The sequence below is a fragment of the Mauremys reevesii genome, linkage group 17, assembly GCF_016161935.1.
Source record: "Mauremys reevesii isolate NIE-2019 linkage group 17, ASM1616193v1, whole genome shotgun sequence".
Lineage (NCBI taxonomy): Eukaryota > Metazoa > Chordata > Testudines > Geoemydidae > Mauremys > Mauremys reevesii.
In genome coordinates this window covers 10,713,566-10,728,570 of record NC_052639.1, presented here as the reverse complement: position 1 = coordinate 10,728,570, position 15,005 = coordinate 10,713,566, and the positions used below count along the sequence as shown (strand labels likewise).

Sequence of the window (15,005 nt, the reverse complement as noted above, 5' to 3'; positions counted from 1 at the left end):
GCGGCTGCCCGGGCTAGCGTGTGGAGCAGTTTCCCTCTTTCAAATGTGCGCCTGTCCCTGTGCTGGAGGGGGGTTGCTACATGGAGCCTGGGTGTTTCTCTGCTTCTCGCCAGCTGGGGAAAAATCTCCTGCCCCACTGCCAAAGTGAGCATGGAGAGTGGGAACAGTAAGAGGCGCCACCAGGGGGGCTGGCCCTGCTTTCCTACCATCTTCTGATGTTGGCCACAAAGCATCAGCAGCCTCTCCACATGCTGGTCTGTGGGTGGCCTTCAGTGGGGTTTGGCATGGCAGGGAGCAGGCTGGCTGGGTGTTTTTGTGCCTGTCTGCTGGCCACACATAGGCATGGTCCTGCCCTCCTCTGGCCCTGCCCTTGGTTGCTCTGTGGCTTTTAAGCCTTCCCTTGGAGCCGTCAGCACCAGCCGCCTCTGCTCTAGGTGCCCAGAGGAGGAGAGGTGCTGGGCTCTGTGACAAAGTGGGGGATTTTCTTAGGGTTTTCTGTGTTTCCCAGTGGTTCGCATGCACAGGGAGCGGGACTCAGTGTCCCCGGGTGTTACTGGTTTAACGAGGTGAGGGGAGAGGGAGTTTGTTGCTACAGAGGATCGGAGAGGGACTTGGGACCCCGGCTGATGGCCTGGAGGATGGAGACCCCAGCGACTGGTGACCTGGTGACCCAGCTCAGGAGTCACAGCCAGTTCTGGCCAGTGAGAGGACAATGGGCTGCGGGGAGAGGACCCCGTGACCAACCTGTTCCAGCCAGAGGGGGGCGGAGAGGAGAGGAGGCCCAGGTAACCCTGTTTACCTGGAGAAAAGACAATGGACAGAGGCGGGGCCTGGGGCCGGGGATATCGGAGCCCCAGCTGGGAAGCAGGGAGGCTCTGGGCTGGCGAGGGGAAGCAGGCAGAGCCCACCTGGCTGCAGGAGGACTGGGATGTGCTGGGCTGAGGGAGGCCAGGCCTGAGGCCCTGAGAGTTTCCTGTGCTGTGTTCAACTCTCAATAAACCCTCCTGTTTTATGCTGGCTGAGAGTCACTCCGGTCTAGAGAACAGGGGGCCTCAACCCCTTCAGGGGTGAGGAGGCCCAGGGGGTCCAGAGCGCGTGGACTCCCTGATGGGGCCCATGGCGAGAGACAGACGTGCTAAGGCTCAGAGAGGTGCGGCTCCAGGAGGTGGAGGGGCCTGACCCCGAGAGAGAGTGGACCCCCGAGAAGGGCTGTCGCACTGAAAGGGGCACCCCCCATGGACCGCACGGGGCCAAGAGTGGGCACGATCTGTGAGTCCGTGACAGGCAGTGACATCACAAAGGCCTTTTGCAGGACCTCAGACTTTTGGTCAAAGGTGGTGGGGAGGTGGTGACCTCACAGAGAGATGCTGACATTAGCCAGGCAGGACAGGGGCGAGGGGCCAGGGAAACCTCAGAGACCCCTGTGGCTTTGCTTCAGCAAGTCTCCTTCTCCAGGTCTCTCTTTGAGGACTGAGAGAGTATTCGGCTTCATGGACGTGAGCGCCAGGAGGAACCTCTTTCGAGTTTTCTCCTTCCCTTTTAGTGATTTTACTAGAAAACATCCGTCCCTGTTTAGAAGGTAAGAGCCTCCTCGAGGGAAGGGGTGTCCTGGGGGTGTCACAGTTCGATGCTAGTGGCCCCCCCTACAGGAAGTTCCCACCACCCTGCTCTGTGTTCGCAGTGTGGGAGAGAGCAGCATCCACGGCAGTGATTTGCTCCTGGCTGCCAGAGCAGAGCAGCAGGCTCAGCTGTCAGAACTTCCCAGAGCGATGAAAGGGGAGGGGCCCATGGCTCTGTAGTAGGAATGCAGAGCAAGCAAGTTCACAGAGGGTATAGTGGGATACTGGTGGAGGCCAGTTATGGTGATATACTGAACAGCAGCGTCTACACTGACACTCTGTCACTTTAAGTTTGCTGCAAAAAGCTCATTGAAGTGGTTTTATTTGGTCACCAAAACAGGGCAGTTTTGTCACCAGATGTGGCATTGCAGTGCCAACCGAGGGAGTGTTGTGTGTTTTTCACACACCTGAGCAATATAATTCTGCTGAAATAACTTTGTAGTGCAGACCTGGCCAAAGATTCATACACACACAGTTTGCAAGAAAAACCTCACCTGCTGCTCTGCTTTGTGGGGCCCAGGTGGGGATGCAGGGAGTCAGGTGTGAGCAGACACTGTACTTTAGCCACAGGCAGGCACCCTGGTTTAGCTGGTTAAAGTACCTGTTTTGTAAACAGGAGATGCTGGGTTCAACTCCCAGTGGTGCCTTGTTGAGATGCTTTTAGAGCACCTGGTATTAGCTACTGTCAGAAGATAAAATACAGAGCTAGATGGACCTTTGGTCTAGCCCAGTGTGGTTTTTCTTATGATTTAAATTACACTCACTGGCACTGATAATAGAGTTACTGAAAGTTTGGGAGTTAAGAGCTGATAGGTCAATGGTCCAAGCCCCTTGCAGGTGACCCCCTCCCTCTGGGACAGGGACAGGTCTGAGCTCTCACACCAAATGCTCATTGTGGCTTCCAGAATCTGTGGGCAGCTCATTTAGTTTACACCCAGGGTTGAATCCTTGATTCACACATCAAGGATAACAACCCTTTGTTTCTCCTGCCCCAATAACAAGGAGACTGGGAATCCAACACCAGCCACCAGTGATCATTTCGGCAAGCAACCCAACATATTTCCAACATACTGTAAAATCCACATGCAGACTCATACACGAAACCTTGCAAGAAAATCTTCCTGAGGGGGTCTGAAGCACCTGCTGCTGGAGGGAAGGAGGGACCTGTGGGTTGGGATTGAGGAGCAGCATGAGGAGGAGGGGCCTGTGGGTTGGGATTGAGGGGCACTGGGAATAGGAGGGGGCTGTGGATTGGGATTGAGGGGCACCGGGATTAGGAGGGGGCTGTGGGCTGGGACAGACGAGAAGGGTGAAGAGGAGCAGGCTCTGGTTGGGAGTGAGGAGCAGTGAGCATAGGAGGGACTGAGGGTTCGGTCTGAGGGGCACTGGGAAAAGAGGGCACATGGGTTTGGGCTGAAGAGCATCCTCGTTTGGGGATCCAGCAGGACAGGGGAAGGCAGCAGGTGATTCTAATTCCTTAGGGATATTCTGTGTGTGTGTGTGTGTGTGTGCGCGCGCGCAGGAAAGGAACATGCTCTATGCCCAGAGGCCTTTATTCCTCCAGGCTGCAAGGACAGAGGGGCTGTCAAGGAGTTGTTCCTTCAACCCCCCACCCCCACCCCACAAAGGCCCTTCTTAGGAAAGGCAAAAACCTGAAGAGAAAGAGTAACACCAAAGAAGACTCCAGAAAGTCAGATTTTTACAATTATAGCCAGAAGTTTATCACCTGACCAGAGACTTGAACCCTAGACCCTCAGATTAAAAGTCTGATGCTCTGCCAACTGAGCTAGCCAGGCTCACCCAGGAAAAGTGCCAATTGGTGCCGAGGTGAAGCTAGTCAAGAAAAAGCGAGCAGGAAACAATAGGGGAAACCTGCTGCTCTCTCTCTCTTCCCAGTCCTGGCCTGGCCTGGTATTAGTGCTGGTTAAAAAGATGGGAAAATATCGGCTTCTACCAGCCTTTCATAGTTGTACAAGACTCAGGCACAATACAGAGGTGCCCATCTGCAAGTGCCGAATGGTTGGATTGGCTAATGCAGCCTGTAGACGTCCAGGGCACACTGGGATACAGATCCAAGTGTCCATCACCATCATCATTTCAAAGGGATAATGATAATGGTAGCAAGGTTCACAACTGACTCAGCAGTTGCATACAAAAGTGCACGTTTGGCAGTTACATTGGCTCAGGTTGGCCCCCACAGTCTAGATGTAGAAGTTACAACATTTAAACTTGAAAGAGGGGCCAATTTCCCCATCATTTCCCACCTTTACATCCAAACATGATGACTTTCTGAATGAACCCTCCTCGTTCAGCCAGAAGATCTTGGGGTGGATGTAGGAGTCACTGGGTAAAATTCACTGGACTCCGTTATAACTCAGGCCAGAGCAGAGGTCCCTAGTGATCTAGTCTGGCTGTAAAATCTATATATCAACACTAAATATGGTGTGAAATTAATCCTCAGAAACGGCTGTTCCCCACCCAGATCCCAGCAAAGGGCTCTCCGAGGAAGGGGGCTGTTGAGGAAGGAAATAAGAAAGATGTCCTTCTATCCCTGGAGGAACTGGGCTCTGGGCTTTGGACAGAAAGGAGGGGAAGGAAATGGCCACACAATGGCAGCGGAGCCTAAGAAATGAAACACAACAGGCTTCTGAACAGTGAACGAACCTGACTCCTGTATCATGAAAAGCCAAAAAGCCGTTTCTTTCTATGAGCAGGAGAAAAGAGTTACACTAATTCCTGCCTGTTTACTTTTGAATTATTTTACATTATAAAGAAAATTGTAACAAAATTAGTCTGAATTTGAGCTGCCTGTTATTAAAAGCTGGTTCCCCAATTCTGTTCCAACTGCCCTGCTAGAAACAGCCCCAGGTCCCTGCTCACCCCAGGAAGAGGAAAATGAGAAACCCCCACTGGGCACTGCCCTTGGCTCCAGGCTGCTGTCCCGGGTGCGGGTGGGGACTGATTGTTTGCTGCTGAGGAGGGAGCCAGTAGAGGCCTCTGGTGCTCTGCTCCTAGCATCTGCCCAGCCCAGGCTGTCCTCTGCCTCAGCTGCTGCTCCCAGCCTGCTCTAGAGTCAAACACGCAGGGCCCCCAGGGGAACAGAGGCTGGGACAGGGCAGCAGCCTGGGCTGGGCTGGGCAGATGCTGGGAGTTCTCGTTCCCTGAGAACTGGCCTGGCTCCCTTCTCAACAGCGAACAAATCAATTCCACGCCCCCTCCCCAGAAAAACCAGCCTGGAGCCAAGGGCAGCAGGGGACGATTCCCTCCAGTTCCCACCGAGGCAGGAGAGAAGCCAGGGTGTTTCTAGCAGAGTTTATGGAACTGGCGTGGGGAAACCAGCCTTTAATAACAGGCAGTTCCAGTTTAAGCTAAGTGTTTTTAACAATTTCTACAACATGAAATAACCCTTCAATCATAGTGTCACCATCCATAAAATTGCTTCAGGCTTACAGGTTCCCAAGTGCAAAACTAAACATCTCTTCAAACACAAGGGAGTGGAGATCAGTCAGTGTTCAGTCATCCCACATAAAAGAACCATATTGTGGTACATACTGGCCCCATCATGTGGCCATCGCCTTTCCCTCCTCTCTTCTTAAAAGTTTTAGTATTTTGCACAGAAACTTTCTTCCCTCAGGAGAGACCTGGGAACCAGGGCTGCCAGCCAGACAAACACCTTTAAGAGGAGGCATAATCTATCAAAAAATGATCTCCCTTCTTCTGTTCAGTGGCAGCCTGAAATGCTACTTATCCCAGCGGAGCTGGAGGATTGAAAGCAGCTACATCAAGCCCCTGTGTAGCTAACAGGAATGAACACAAACACTCCCTTGTATCTGAAGAGATGTTTAGTTTTACCCTTGGTAAACTACAAGACTAAAGGGAAAGGCAGTGATGGTGTCAGATATAAAGAGTGAAACACGAAACAATCATCATAGTTATGCCTATAGTGACTGCAAAATCTTTCTATATTCTTCTTATTATCATCAGTGTATTATTTTCTCTGGCATCTAGACATTGACTAGACCTTGACCAAGAAATTTGGATCTTGACAAAATATTCAACTACGCCTCGTTAAGGTAATGGACTTGACACCCACTCGGGTGTCTCCCTGCAGGTTCAAGTACTAACAACAGTGGCACCTTACAGCCATAGATTTTAATCAGTGTAATACATTGATACAAATTCCTGTTAAATCATTTCTCAGCCAGAGTCCATCACCCACATTCCTTAGGGCATTGGGCCACCATGTGGACGTTTCATTTCCCGCCTAAATTTCACACAGAGACACAATTTCCTTTCCACAGATCCATGAACAGCAAACCTCCTGTGTCTCTTGTCTGAGCCAGTGCATTCAATTGTATTGAAACCTTCTCTCCTGCAATGGCGATGGTCAGACAGAGGGGACATGGCCACCTTCACCTCTGACAGTGAGATATTGGCTCAGCTCTTTCTTTCTGCTGCTGTTGTTAGTCCATGAAACATCAGGGATGGAATGCAAGGCTGAGTTCACACACCAATCCCCTGAAACATTTCAGTGCCCCAGAGAAATCCTGACCCCTGCTATTGCAATGATATGGTGGAGATTCGAATAGTCGCAGTGTAGAAGGAGCCTGAGGGTGTTTATTTGTGAGCTGAGGTTCCCTGTCTGACATTTGCCTTCTTTCCTGGTTCGTTATGTCTCCAGTGAGCAAACCAAGGCTGGTTAAATGCTGCTTTTTAGACCAGAGAGCTGGGGTTGATGTAGCATGCTGTCACCATCAGCTGGTCAGAGTAACCAGGGTGAAAGGGTGGAATTTAGGATTCTCCCACCAAGGGGAGGTGCTGTTGACTCCTCTAGTGGGGAGAGTCTGAAAAAGTTTCTCAGCTCCCAGAGATGGGGCAAACAAGCTGGTGCCACACACACATTTTCACAGGGAATCAGGCCCCCTGGGGAAAAACTCAAAAGAAGCCCAGGCCCAGGAGTGTCAGAGAAGGGAATCACTGTTTTCCTTAAGAGGTGGGTGAGGGAAACCTGCAGGTCCTTAGATCCCTCCAGCGCCTGATAGAACCATTTGTGGGGAAGGTCTGGGGAAGCCGAGGAGGACAAGGAAGGGAAAAAGGGCTGGCAGCTGTTGTGTAATCCCCATGCTCCCAGCAGAAGGATCTGGAGGGGTCAGCGCTGTGGTTGCTTGTTGAGGACACAGAACTCACAAGATGGCAAAGCTCAGAGCCCCGTTATAGGGAGTCAGAATGTGATCAGCTCACACCCAGGGGGAGCAACACCCCTTCCTTGGTCTCTATGTCAGGGCTCGTATCAGCTCAGTGTCCTTCCCGCAAGAGTGGGCTGCTGAGAGGGTTGCGATGGGGTAAATGAAGGCAGAGGAGGATTGTTCCTCATGGGTTTTCTTTGTGTTGCTCTGTGATCCTGCTGGAGGAAGCTGAAGCATGATTTGAGTTTTTTTCAGTGGCTTGGGCTGGGCTGAGGTTGTGACCCTGAGCACAGGGGTTCTCTGCTCTTAGCCCCTCAGGGAATGGACAATGGAGCAGCTTCCGAAATTGGCTAGAAAGTAGCCTAAGAAAGTGTAACATAAGTGAGAAGAACAACACCATCACCTCTCTGGTGGTCTAGTGGTTAAGATTTAGCATTTTCACTGCCAGGGCCTGGGTTCAATTCCCAGTCAGGGAAAAGTGACTTCAAATCAAACCTGCTTCAGTTATGCTTCACTTACAACATAAACAAATCCATGTTATTTTCCTGATTCCTCCATCTTCCCAGTGTCTCCATGGCAGGGCCGGCTCCAGGCACCAGCACAGCGGGGCGGTCAATGAAAAGGGGAGCAATTCATCCCTCTCAGAGGGAAGGAACTTGAGGCGAAAAGCCTCAAGTTTTTCCACTGGGGGGGCAAAAACACTGGAACTGGCCCTGCTCCAGGGAAGACAATTTGTTAAATCCCAGATGAGTGCAGTTCTATCAGTTCTCAGCCTGAGTCCTTAGGTCTTAATCCTGAGGCTATTGTCCCACCATGGGGCCATTTCCCGCCTCTCTTTCCTAGGGAAGCACAATTTTCCTTGCACAGACACAGGAACAGCAAGATCTTTCTCTGTCCCTTGTGCAAAGCAGGGGGCCAAATTCCATGGAAACAATGGACAAGCAGGGGACCCTGGGCACATCCAGCCTTGGCTGTGAGATGTTCCCTCCCCTCTTTCTTTATGCCCCTGTTGTTATTTCATGGATTGTCTGGGATGGGGGAAAAGCTGATTTCACTCCAGGTGGAGGGGAAAAAGGACCCTGAAAGTCTCAGGCCCCAACCCCTACTACCAGGATCACTGAGGTGCTGGGAATCTGCATGGGAAAGGGACTTTGTGAATTGTCAAGGTGGGGAATGAATAACAATTTACAACAAGAGCCACCTCATTAACCACTGACACAGGCTAATCCTGCCGCAGATAGAAGGGAAACTGGGAGTGATTCTTTGCTGTTCAGCCATGGAAACAGTGACCCCATTGCACCGCAGTGAATGTGCTGGGGAAAGCTGGACTTCACAGGCAGGTGGAAAGAGCAGATCCTAGAAACACCTGGAGCTCCCCACAGCACTTCTGCCACCAGGGTCAGGTGTTGAGTGACTCACAGCGCCCCTCCCCTCCCCTCCCATTACCTTCCAGCAGGGGGTGGCAGCACCCCCCACCCAATGCAGGGGAGAGGGCTGAGTGTATCTCTGCATCCTGAGTCCAGGGCACCCACTCTCTCTGCCCCACATATCGAATCTGGCTCTGCTGCAAAGTTACCCCTAAGAACCAGCAACCTCCAGGACCGCAAGTTTGGCCTCAAAGCAGGGAATGTGTCCCTCATGCTGCTTTTAGGCCACTGGATGCTCTGGAAACAGGAGGGCTCTGAGTGTAACTTATAGGATACATGACCCATCTGGGGAAATAGCTCAGTAGTAGAGCACATGCTTTGCATGTATGAGGTTCTGGGTTCAATCCCCAGCATCTTCAAGTTCTTTTCACCCTGCTGCTTTGTTCCTGCCCAGAGGGGATGTGGCCCTGCAGGAGTTTCAATCCTGCTCAGTCAGGGGCTAGTGCCAATTGCAAGGAAGGTCGGGGGGCGTTTCTGCTCCTAAGTCTCCTCTGTACATTTAAGATTCCCACCAGTTGTGTTGCCTGGGACAAGGGTAGATGAGAAGGGAGAATCCTCCAGCACTAGAGGGAAAGGTCCCATCTGCACAGACTGAGAGGCAAAGACTAGACTTATTTCTAGTCTGGGCCCAATCTTTTCTCCTGGTATAGTCCGTGTTCCAGCTCAGGTGGTAGCTAGGGGATGTCTCATGACTGCAGCATGTTTGTTCAGTTCCACCCCCTTATACAGCTTTGGTACAAGGCAGGAATTTTTTGTCTCTCTCCTGAGGAAAAGCCCCAGGTTTAAGATGGATTCCTGTACCAGGTGACATGGTCACATGTCCCGTGAGACCCCAAGCCTTCATTCTTCCTGGCCTGACTCATGGATGGTGCAGGACAGAGCCATCTCCAGTCAATTGTCCTGGTTAATGGGAGCCATCAAGAGTCCAAACCACTGTAAATGGCCCATACTTTGCATCATTACAACAGGACCTCAGAGTTATAGTTCATATTTCTAGTTTCAGATTCAAGAATGATCGGTTCATACAAATAGGATGAACGCACACCGTAGATTATAAGCTTTGTAATGATACCTTACAAGAGACCTTTTGCATGAAGCATAGTCCAGTCACTTTATATTCACACTCATTAGCATATATTCATAAAATCCTATGGAGTGCAACGTCACAGCAGGGAAAGGGTTTTACTGCGGCACCTGGGAGCAGTTGAGTTTCATGTTCAGGCTGTGGTATGAGTTCCTCCAGGTTTCTCGTAAGCACACAGGGACCTTGGCGGGTGCTCTCGATACAGGAATGGCCCAGACATGATAAAGTGATGGGAATTGCATTTTCCTTTTTTATTTTTGTATTTCCAATGACATTTCTGTTTGTGATTTTGTTTTGCTTTGTATAACTGTGTTTTCTCCTGGATTTGATGTTTAATGAAAAAAAGAATAAGGCCTCAAGCCACCAGATGGAGGAGCAGGCTGGGGCTAGGACTGCTAAGAGAGCGAGAGTAGCAGATTTTCTGTATAGTTTCCTGCCCTCATTTTCATGATTAGTTTCTCTTCTGCACAACATTTCCTCTTTTTTAAATGTGAGCGTGGCTAGCTCAGTTGGCAGAGCATCAGACTTCTAACCTGAAGGTCCAGAGTTCAAGTTCCTAGTCAGGCAAAGAAACACTTTCTCCCTGTGATATCCCCAAAGAGTTTTAGAAGGACTCTCCTTGACTTTAGTTTTTCCTTTTCAGGACATGGCCTTTCCCAGGAAGGACCCTTTACTGCCTGGGACTGAAGGTGCTATTGCCTCACCTGTCCACTGGCCTCACAGTCTGGAGGAAGAAAGGCGTCTGGCCTGCAGCAAAGTGCTGTGTGCTGACTTTTTGAGCAAATGCAGGGCTGGCCAGAGAGGCATGTTCCCACTGAGTCCTCCCTGCCAGAAAAAATTGTCCCCACAGACAGGGGCGGCTCCAGGCCCCAGCACACCAAGTGCGTGCTTGGGACAGCAAGCCGCGGGGGGTGCTCTGCCGGTCGCCATGAGGGCGGCAGGCAGGCTGCCTTCGGCGGCGTGCCTGCGAAGGGTCTGCTGGTCCTGCAACTTCGGCGGACCTCCCGCAGGCAAGCCACCGAAGGCAACCTGCCTGCCGTGCTTGGGGTGGCAAAATGCCTAGAGCCGCCCCTGCCCACAGAGTCCTCCCTGCTGGAAGTCTACAGTAATCAACAGGTGCTCTGCTGGTCCCATGGTGTAAGGGCCAGCACTCAGGACTTTGAATCCTGCAATCTGAGTTGAAGTCTCAGTGGAATCTGAGTACAATTCCTGTGCCACAAACCCTGCTGCGTCTTCCAAGGCTCTGTCTTGCTTTCTCAAAGGCCATGAAAGCCACTACAAAAGGGTTCTTTCTCCTGCTGATAATAGCTCACCTTAACTGATCACTCTCATTATAGTGTGTATGGCAACACCCAATTTTTCATCTTCTGTGTGTGTGTGTGTGTGTGTGTGTGTATGTATGTATGTATGTATATAGATAGATAGATAATCTATATCTTCCTGCTGTATTTTCCACTACATGCATCCAATGAAGTTGGTTTTAGCCCAGGAAAGCTTATGCTCAAATAAATTTGTTAGTTTCTAAGGTGCTACAAGTACTCCTTGTTCTTTTTGCAGATAAATGAATGGAGGTTAAGTCCATGAATGGCTATTAGCCAGGATGGGTAAGGAATGGTGTCCCTAACCTCTGTTTGTTAGAGGGTGGAGATGGATGTCAGGAGAGAGATCACTTGCTCATTACCTGTTAGGTTCAGTCCCTCTGGGGCACCTGGCATTGGCCACTGTTGGCAGATAGGATATGAGGTTGATGGACTTTGGTCTGACCCAATATGGCCATTCTTATGGTCTTATGAAGGGAGGAGCAATTACTGGGACAGAGTTTCTGTAGTGTAGTGGTTATCACATTTGCCTAATATGCAAAAGGTCCCTTGTTCAAAACCAGGCAGAAACATGCTGGCTTATTTGTCCCAGCTCCTAGTGGCCTGTCCCTGCTGTTGTAAGAACAGCAGTGATTTCTATGCTCAAAAGGTCTGTTATACTTCCCCCGCTCCCACTTTTGTCTCCTCTCCCTCTCTGAATGCCTGTGAAGTGGTTTTCCCCTCCCGCGCCCTCCTGGAATGCTGGTGGGATGAATGGGCTAGTTGAAGAGCAGAAGAGCTCCCAGGTAGACAAGGTGTCTGGGACGCTAATTAGGCAGCACTCACGCACCCAGAGCATGGACACTGCCCAAGGTGGAGTGTGACCAACCAGATGCAGCCAAGTCATCTCTAGTCGCAGGCCATGAGGTGCAGGTCTTTAAAAGGGGAAGGGGCCATGTGCTCAGGAGCGCACTCACAAGCTTGTACCTCCAGTGAATGCCCTTTGCCCGGACCACCTGGCCAGTGGTTCACAGCGTTGTATTTCATTGTGCCTCAGGAAGACTTACCTTCATCACACCATGCATCACGGCGCTGTGGGCCACTTACCTTGCAGAATCCAGACATCTCCAGTGCCGTGCCTGTCCTGGGAGTGTAAGTGTGACACCCCCTGCCCCCCCTTCTTTGAGCTTGGCTATCAATATAATAAACGTGCTGCTTTCTGCCAAACTCTGGTGGGTCATTAGTGCTCCCTACGCTGACTAGCTGGCCCAATTTTGGGTAACACCTGAGATAACCCCAACCCTGCATGACAGAGGGTAGTGAAATGAGCTGAGAAAAAGCCTTGGAATCAGCAGGGGAAAGCTAGAGTATCTTGGCCAGTCACCTTTGAAGCCTTGTGGCTTGGTCTCCTCTGCCCTGGGAGGTTGGCCTATGGCGTCGGCTCTTCCTGCTGGCCTCCTTTGTGTGACTTGCCAAAGGAGGAAGTGAGGCAGGAATGGGGCAAAAGAGGAAAGTCGAGCTGAGGAAGGCAGGGCAGAAGCTGCGCCTCAGTGCGGCTAAGTGGGGTTACCACTATCTGTTCTGCAAAGCCTGGGAGGTGCGATTGGCTGCTGGGAGGCAGAATCCTGTGCCTGCCTCTTGGCTTCCCAGGGGTGGCTACTTGCAGCCCAGGAGAAGGATGGTTCTGGGTGAAAGGAAGACAAGCAAAGCTCTGGGAGGAAATTTAAAAGGGGGTGCTGGCTCTGTGCTGGGGAGGGGTTGGGGTGCAGGAGGGTGGTGCTTACCCGGGCAGTGCAGCTCCCAAAGTGACTGGTACACACAACCTCTGGCAGCAGCTCCTAGGTGGGCGGGGCCAGGGGGTCTCCGTGTGCCGCTGCCTGCAGGCGCTGCCCCCAGAGCTCCCATTGGCTGCAGTTCCTGGCCAATGGGAGCTGTGGAGTTGGTACTCGGGGCAGGGGCAGTGAATGGAGACACTCCCCCCACCCCAGGGGATGCTGGGACATGCCGGCTATTTCTGGGAGTGGCACGGAGAGATGGAGGCAGAGTGGGCAGGGAGGCACCTTAGTGCTGCTGGCACATCTCTGCACACCCATGGGGGGAGGGGAGCAGAGGGCCTCCATGTGCTGCCTGGGGTAGGGGCAGTGCGCAGAGCTGCCTCCCCTCCCGGGTCTATTACAGGAGTGGGTGGGTGGGGTCTTTTGGCCTGCAAGGTGCAGCAGGTCGGACTAGATGATCACACTGGTCCCGTCTGACCTTAAAGGCTCTGAGTCTAAAAGGGAGAGGGAAGTAAAGGGAAAAAAATAAAAAATAAAGCAAACATTGTAATACCAGGATAACTCCAACAGCTCATTGTATAGTCCTGCCCTTTCTTCCTCCACTGGGAGTTTAATGAACTGCAGGACACTGATTCTCTCGTTCCATTGCTAAACTGATACAATGTGACTGAAATTAAACCCATTCCCAGCAGAGAAAACATCACATTGCTGCTTTCGCTGGGAATTGAAGCCAGGTCAACTGCTTGGAAAGCAGCTACGCTCACCACTGTACCACCAATGCATCTGGCAAAAACACCACTTATGCTTGCCCAATGAGGCTAGACCAGAATTGAGGCGTTTTACTGCCTGTTAAAATGTACTGGAGTCTCATCACTAAAAAAAACAAACTACCTCTATCTTCACCTGGGTTTGGACCATCAGCCTCTCAATTAGGTCACGAAAGTGGTTAATCACAGACACAGGTAACTACCCTACACTTCCCAAGCTTGTCTATGAAGCACCTACAGGGGCACACCTGGCTAGTGAGGGAGGCGCACTGCTGGGGTTATGAGTTCAGGCCTCACCCAAAGCATCGGTTTTCATTAGCCAGGGAGCTTCCCCCACTCACTTTGTCTAATTCCCATGGAAAGTGCCATACCAGGGTGAGGAGAGTAAATTCTAAACTCTGAAATGCGGAGGTTGGCCCAGAGATTGGGATAAGGGGTTTGAAGAGAAAAAGCCCTAAGGATATAAAACCAGACAGGCTCCAGGGGCAGGTACGGTACAACGTCTCAACAGGGAGCCATTCGGGGGAGGGGGTTTCACTTCCTCTGTTCAATGTCCTGAGAGGTATTTTAAGATGAAGATAATACCATGGCTAACAGGTGACTGGCACGTCCTGGGTTAAAGAAAGGAAGGGACTTGGGTTAACAGTCGGAAGATTTGTGTTACCGTCACTGTCTGACCCCCCTTCAGTGCAGAGGTTTGTACTTTGTTGGGTGGAACGCACAGACTCCTGGAGAGCAGGGGCAGCTGTTTCCATGGCAGAGAGCCTGGCACTTAGGAGACTTTCTTGACTTGCTGTTTTGAAGCAATTCAATAAAATAACAGTGGAGCTACGTCCAGTGCAAAAATGCTATTTTAGGATCTAAACAGGAGGCTTCCGGCGCTAGGACACCTGACCAGAGAGCTCAGTGGGGGCTGTAAGAGCTGCTGACTCTGAGGGTCCTGGGCTAAATCCACTTGCAGGTGGAAGTGTTTTGATTTACTTGATGGATAATGAGCACCAGCTACCAGGGAGAAGCCCTGCCAACCGCGGCCACTCCCGCTGCTGCCCCGGGAGCCCCAGGGGCCTGCTGCTGCCCGCCACCCCAGGAGTGCTGCCGGGGGCCACCGAGCTGCAGCTGCTCCTGCTGCCCGCGGAACCACAGGAGGGAGTTGATTTTTTGCCAGTGACGGACGCCTCGTCCTAAAGGCCTTTGTCTGCCTCCTTCTAGTGACTGTTTGGCACAGGAACGCAGCCCTCACTCCTGGGTCTCTCCTGGGGAAATAATGTTTCTGTGCAAAACACCAAAGCTTTTGACAGAAAGGAAGGAAAGGAAATGGCCACACGATGGGACTAGGACATAAGGAATGAAACACAAGATGCTTCTCCCATGTGCATTGACTTTGAACCTTGTTCTTTGCGGTGTTGTCTCTCATGTCTTGGGGCCAACATGGATACAACAAGGAGGAGGGGGGTCACATAATATCTTTTAAAGGACCAAGGAAGGGAGTATTATTTACTCCTTCTCATAACACAAGAACTAGGAGGGGTCATCACATGAAATGAATAAGCTGCAGGTTTGAAATTAACACACTTCCCTCAAGCTGCTGGCAATGCTTCTACTAATGCAGCCTAATCTGCTGTTAGCCTTCTTGGCAACAAGGGGACTGTTGACTCATATGCAGCTTCTCATCCACTGTAATCCCCAGGTCCTTTTCTGAAGAACTGCTGCTTAGCCAGTCGGTCCCCAGGCTGTAACAGTGCAGGGGATTCTTCCTTCCTAAGTGCAGGACTCTGCACTTCTCCTTGTTGAACCTCCTCAGATTTCTTTTGGCCCAATCCTCCAATTTGTCTAGTTCACTCTGGACCCA

The 15,005-nt window shown here is 51.3% G+C and overlaps 2 non-coding genes and 1 pseudogene across 2 annotated transcripts; 2 read left to right on the top strand and 1 right to left on the bottom strand.

Moving 5' to 3' along the window:
* Positions 1-15,005, bottom strand: part of LOC120384959 — a 106,414-nt pseudogene that overhangs the window by 79,005 nt on the left and 12,404 nt on the right.
* TRNAE-UUC lies at positions 7,210-7,281 on the top strand. Its single transcript has one exon. It is a non-coding gene; the product is annotated as a tRNA-Glu (tRNA).
* Positions 11,135-11,207, top strand: TRNAI-AAU. Its single transcript has one exon. It is a non-coding gene; the product is annotated as a tRNA-Ile (tRNA).